This window comes from Anomaloglossus baeobatrachus, chromosome 5, assembly GCF_048569485.1.
Source record: "Anomaloglossus baeobatrachus isolate aAnoBae1 chromosome 5, aAnoBae1.hap1, whole genome shotgun sequence".
Taxonomy (NCBI): domain Eukaryota; kingdom Metazoa; phylum Chordata; class Amphibia; order Anura; family Aromobatidae; genus Anomaloglossus; species Anomaloglossus baeobatrachus.
In genome coordinates this window covers 138,436,730-138,442,729 of record NC_134357.1, presented here as the reverse complement: position 1 = coordinate 138,442,729, position 6,000 = coordinate 138,436,730, and positions in this window count along the sequence as shown.

The following is a 6,000-nucleotide window of genomic DNA, read 5'->3' as shown; positions in this document are numbered from 1 at the left end:
CTAGCTGTAACGTCCGAGTGGTGGAACCTCTGGACCGTACACCGGTTTCCCTTGAGGAGGCAGCCAGGCAGGTCACCCCGCCAGAGGGTCTGGGTGCACGGCAGCCGAAGCACTATTGGTAGCCGGACAGTCCGTAGGAGAGCAGGAAAGGTGGATGGAGTTCTGGACGGTGGTCCGGGTGACGAGGCTCAGAGTCCGAGGCCAGGTGGTAAGGTCAGGCGGGATCCGGAACTTGCTGAGCGATGGAACGGGTCACCAAACGGAGCCAGGGACTGGAGACTGGCGGAGCTGCAGAGATGGTGGAACATCCGCTGAAGTCACCGTCAGGGTACGGGAATGAGCGTGGTTCGGAGTTGCTGGCGTGGCAGGACAGGCTCTACGAGACAGGACAGGGTTAATGCAGGCAAAGCACAAAGCAAAGCAATAGGGGACCTGAACACTAGCTTGCTAAACACGTAGAACAGGCCCCGCCCACCAGGAAAGTGAATCTTAATATACCCTGTACCTGTCTATGTAATTTCCTATTTCAGGGTGCTGGCCCTTTAAGAAAGGGTCAATGACCGCGCGCGCGCCCTAATGCGCATGCGCGAGGCCCGTGTGCCAGAAGCCAGTCCAGGGAGCGGTGCAGAGGAAGCAGGGGCGCCCGGCAGGGTGTCCCCTGTCGCTGAGGAGCGCCGGGAGTGGGGCGCTGGAAGCAAGGAGGGCGCAGGCGAGGAAGAGGAGGCCAGGACCGGGGTGGTGAGCCGGGGACGCTGCCGGGAAGTGGGGAGCGGGCCACGGGAACCGGGAGGCGGAGACCGGAGAGCGTGACACATTGGTTACAAATCACAATCAAAACACTTACTATAGACTTCAAAGCAAGTTGCATACAACGTTGAATACTGTAGAAGCAGTGGTCAATAATATTTATTCACTTATATAGCGCTATTAATTCCACAGCGCTTTACATACATTGTCAACACTGTCCCCATTGGGGCTCACAATCTAAATTCCCTATCTGTATGTCTTTGGAGTGTGGGAGGAAACCCACGCAAACACGGGAAGAATATACAAACTCCATACAGATGTTGTCCTTAGTGGGACTAGAACCCAGGACCCCAGCGCTGCAAGACTGCAGTGCTAACCACTGAGCCACCGTGCCGCCCCAATGAAGGAAACTTAGTGCAGCAAATGACACTTTTTCTTCTATTCTGTTACAGAATGGAATGGAGGTAACGGGGATAAGGGCACTTTGACTGACCCTCAGGCTAAGGGGCCCTAGCTATTCCTAATCTCAGAATTACCTCTGAAGGTGAGGACGTCTGGACCGCCACCCTGGCCTTGCTCCTAACCAGCCCTGATCTAGTTCCCCCTCTCCCCCCACTGTAAAGGAGGACTGGGATCAGAGTGGTAGTGTGAAGCCCCACAGGTGTTGTGTCGGTGCATTACTTTCAGGGACTTCACGTGGGATAGTCTGGTCACAGGTAGGGAACCTTCTCTTCAGGATTTTAGTGACGCCACTCTTGGTATTGCGGTCAGGGGACCGCCACTGCAGGTTAAGGGACGCCTGGGGTTGTTGGTAGGTGCAGTTAGATGGTGTGACCCCCCGAGAGTAGGGCTGGCCCCAGGGCCCGTTTTGAGTGGGTGGAACCACAAGGCGCAGAATGACTCAAACAGTCCAGGCAGTCTTTCAGGGTTTTTACTCACAGTTGAAGGTAGGGTGAGAAACCTGGGCGTAGCTGGGATGAACCAGGCTGGAACCAGGTATCCTTCCGGCTGGCTGATGAGGGTGTCTACCAACTCGCCTTCCTAGCCCTGTGTGTTTTGGGGTGAACCCTACTTGAAGCCCTGCTGGGGTTGCCCAGGGAAGTTGCTGATGCCTCTCTCTCCTTCTTTTGGCTTGTAGCCTGGACCAGGTCACTCCGGCTGCTTGCCTCCTGTGAACTATGGGCCCTCTCTTTGCTACGTGGCTGCGGACTCTGTGGTGGTATGGCGTGGGTCTGAAGTGCCCCCACCGGCAGGTTTGGCAGGAGAAAATTGAATAAATCTCTGCACTGGGACCTGTTACCCTTGCGGGCCTGGTACCTCCCTGGCAGTCCCCTTACTCTGCCACCCCTTTGCTCTCTCTAGCCTAGGGTGGATTTCGGGTGGCACTACCAGGTGACCGATCTCCCCCGTTGGTAGTCACTGCACGTACGTTGTCTGACTAGTGGCAGCCTCAGGTCTCCTCTTTGCGTCTGCTCTCCCTGAGCTCCACTTCAGACTGGCTCACTACTCCCTTCCCACTGTGCTTGCCTACGCAACCTAGCAACCAGGCTCTCTACCACACCCCTTGAGTGGAGATGGAGGCCATGCCCCCTCCTGGATTCCCCAGGGGTCCACTCAAAGGTAGATGTGTGAGACCTGATTACTATGCGCCTGTGTAGTCACACCTCGGTCAGCCTTCTGGATTACCTGTGTTGTACTGCCCCCAGCATGGGTGCAGTACTCAGTGGTGCCTGACCAGGTCAGGGGTGCCACAGTAGCCCCACAGAAAATAGACAAACGGGGGAAAACCAAAACTCAATTGCACTCCACAACAACAGCAAGAATACAGCAACACTTACAGTCAGGGCCAGAAATATTTGGACAGTGACACAAGTTTTGTTATTTTAGCTGTTTACAAAAACATGTTCAGAAATACAATTATATATATAATATGGGCTGAAAGTGCACACTCCCAGCTGCAATATGAGAGTTTTCACATCCAAATCGGAGAAAGGGTTTAGGAATCATAGCTCTGTAATGCATAGCCTCCTCTTTTTCAAGGGACCAAAAGTAATTGGACAAGGGACTCTAAGGGCTGCAATTAACTCTGAAGACATCTCCCTCGTTAACCTGTAATCAATGAAGTAGTTAAAAGGTCTGGGGTTGATTACAGGTGAGTGGTTTTGCATTTGGAAGCTGTTGCTGTGACCAGACAACATGCGGTCTAAGGAACTCTCAATTGAGGTGAAGCAGAACATCCTGAGGCTGAAAAAAAAGAAAAAATCCTTCAGAGATATAGCAGACATGCTTGGAGTAGCAAAATCAACAGTCGGGTACATTCTGAGAAAAAAGGAATTGACTGGTGAGCTTGGGAACTCAAAAAGGCCTGGGCGTCCACGGATGACAACAGTGGTGGATGATCGCCGCATACTTTCTTTGGTGAAGAAGAACCCGTTCACAACATCAACTGAAGTCCAGAACACTCTCAGTGAAGTAGGTGTATCTGTCTCTAAGTCAACAGTAAAGAGATGACTCCATGAAAGTAAATACAAAGGGTTCACATCTAGATGCAAACCATTCATCAATTCCAAAAATAGACAGGGCAAAGTTAAATTTGCTGAAAAACACCTCATGAAGCCAGCTCAGTTCTGGAAAAGTATTCTATGGACAGATGAGACAAAGATCAACCTGTACCAGAATGATGGGAAGAAAAAAGTTTGGAGAAGAAAGGGAACGGCACATGATCCAAGGCACACCACATCCTCTGTAAAACATGGTGGAGGCAACGTGATGGCATGGGCATGCATGGCTTTCAATGGCACTGGGTCACTTGTGTTTATTGATGACATAACAGCAGACAAGAGTAGCCGGATGAATTCTGAAGTGTACCGGGATATACTTTCAGCCCAGATTTAGCCAAAGGCCGCAAAGTTGATCGGACGGCGCTTCATAGTACAGATGGACAATGACCCCAAGCATACAGCCAAAGCTACCCAGGAGTTCATGAGTGCAAAAAAGTGGAACATTTTGCAATAGCCAAGTCAATCACCAGATCTTAACCCAATTGAGCATGCATTTCACTTGCTCAAATCCAGACTTAAGACGGAAAGACCCACAAACAAGCAAGACCTGAAGGCTGCGGCTGTAAAGGCCTGGCAAAGCATTAAGAAGGAGGAAACCCAGCGTTTGGTGATGTCCATGGGTTCCAGACTTAAGGCAGTGATTGCCTCCAAAGGATTCGCAACAAAATATTGAAAATAAAAATATTTTGTTTGGGTTTGGTTTATTTGTCCAATTACTTTTGACCTCCTAAAATGTGGAGTGTTTGTAAAGAAATGTGTACAATTCCTACAATTTCTATCAGATATTTTTGTTCAAACCTTCAAATTAAACGTTACAATCTGCACTTGAATTCTGTTGTAGAGGTTTCATTTCAAATCCAATGTGGTGGCATGCAGAGCCCAACTCGCGAAAATTGTGTCACTGTCCAAATATTTCTGGACCTAACTGTACACTGGCAGCTGCGAACAACTCCCTCTCTCCATGGCAGGATTCGGTAGAATCAACTGCAAGGAAGAGGTAGCTGATGGGCCTTTTTAAGGAGGAGGGGCAACAAAAGGCTGCAGCTGAGCTCCAATTAAGCAACTTGCAACAAGGGAAAACTGACATGAACCCTTGTTGCGGCAACAGAAAGCAAAATACATTTAACATTAGCCTCCGGAGTAGGTAGGAAGCTCAAATCGTAGAACCGTCACAAATCACTCAACAGCAAGAGAAATTTGTGACACATTCAAAATTGGAAGATGTCCAGCAGTGCCATCGGCTCATAACTGGCAACAACCAGGGAGACTAAACTGTTCAAGATAAAGAAGTGGGGTGCAGAAAAATGTCAGCAGATGGCTCTGGTCCAATGGATCAAAGTTTGACACTCGGTAAGTATGTCATGCTTTAACCTTTTGCTTCCTTTATTTACAGTGGTTTCCCTTGCCAATCACATCCATGCTAATACTTGATATGGATGTGATGGGGCCGGGAGTGGGTTTTCTGCAAACAAACACCTGAACGAACCGGCCAAGGCTCGTACTGAATCTGAAATTGGTGAACGCAAACTAAATAGGTTCACTCATCTCTACTCTTCACATCTACTGGGTTAGTATTGTTAGTAATGGGTGTGCCTGATAGACACCTCTTCATTACTAACACCAAGGCTTGATGCCAGCTGACATTACACAGCTGGCACCAACCCCTTAAGTATTACCCCGATTGCCATCACACCAGGGCAATCGACAAGAGCCAGGTAAAGTGCTAGAATTGATACATCTGATGGTTATGCCACTTCTGGGGTGGCTGCTATTTTTAGGTTGGATAGGGCCAAATAAGCATGGACCTTCCCACCCTATTTAAACCATATTTTTCCTGTAATTATTTTTTTATTGGACTAAATAGCTGTACAACCTAGCTAACTATCTATCTATCTATCTATCTATCTATCTATCTATCTATCATATGCCTAGCTTTGCACATCTTATATGCATAAGAAAAATGATTAATTTCTGTATCATGCATTTTTTTTCGGTACGTGTTACACGGATGTCACACTGACAGCACACAGATGACAGATGGATGGGCAAAACGGACCATGGAACTCCTGCGTTTTTCCAACGGACGTGTGAAGGGAGCCTTAAGCAGCTCTAGGCTTCTAGTAAACAGGTATGCTTTATGAAGATTTTTTTTAATCACTGGCCTTCAGGAAGTGTTTCTGATTATCAGGTGTGTTTTACAGAGGCAGAGTTGGTACTCACAGCTGATTCCTATTCCACAACTGTTCTAAACCACAGTATGGTGAAAATACCATTGAAATAAGAAAAGCGAAATGGGAGTCGATCATTACTTTAAAATATGAAGGTCAGTTAATCTGAAAAATTACTAGAATCTTAAAACTATCAATCACTCTGATGAAACTGGCACTCATCAGGACTGCCCAATGAAAGGATGACCAAGAATTACCTCTGCTTCAGAGGACAAGTTAATCACAGTTACCAGCCTGGAAAATACAATTTGATAGCACCCTAGATAACAGCCCTTATAAATGACTATGAGAAGTAGCCACTGCTGAGGACTGCAAGCAAGGATAGATTTGTTTGGCCAAGCATCACAAGAGCTAAACAAAAGATGAGTGAAAATCTGTACTGTGGTTTAATGAATCAAAATTTAAGATGTTTGGTACCAAATTCCTTTTTTTTTTTTAAACATTAAAAAAGTGAGCAGATGGTT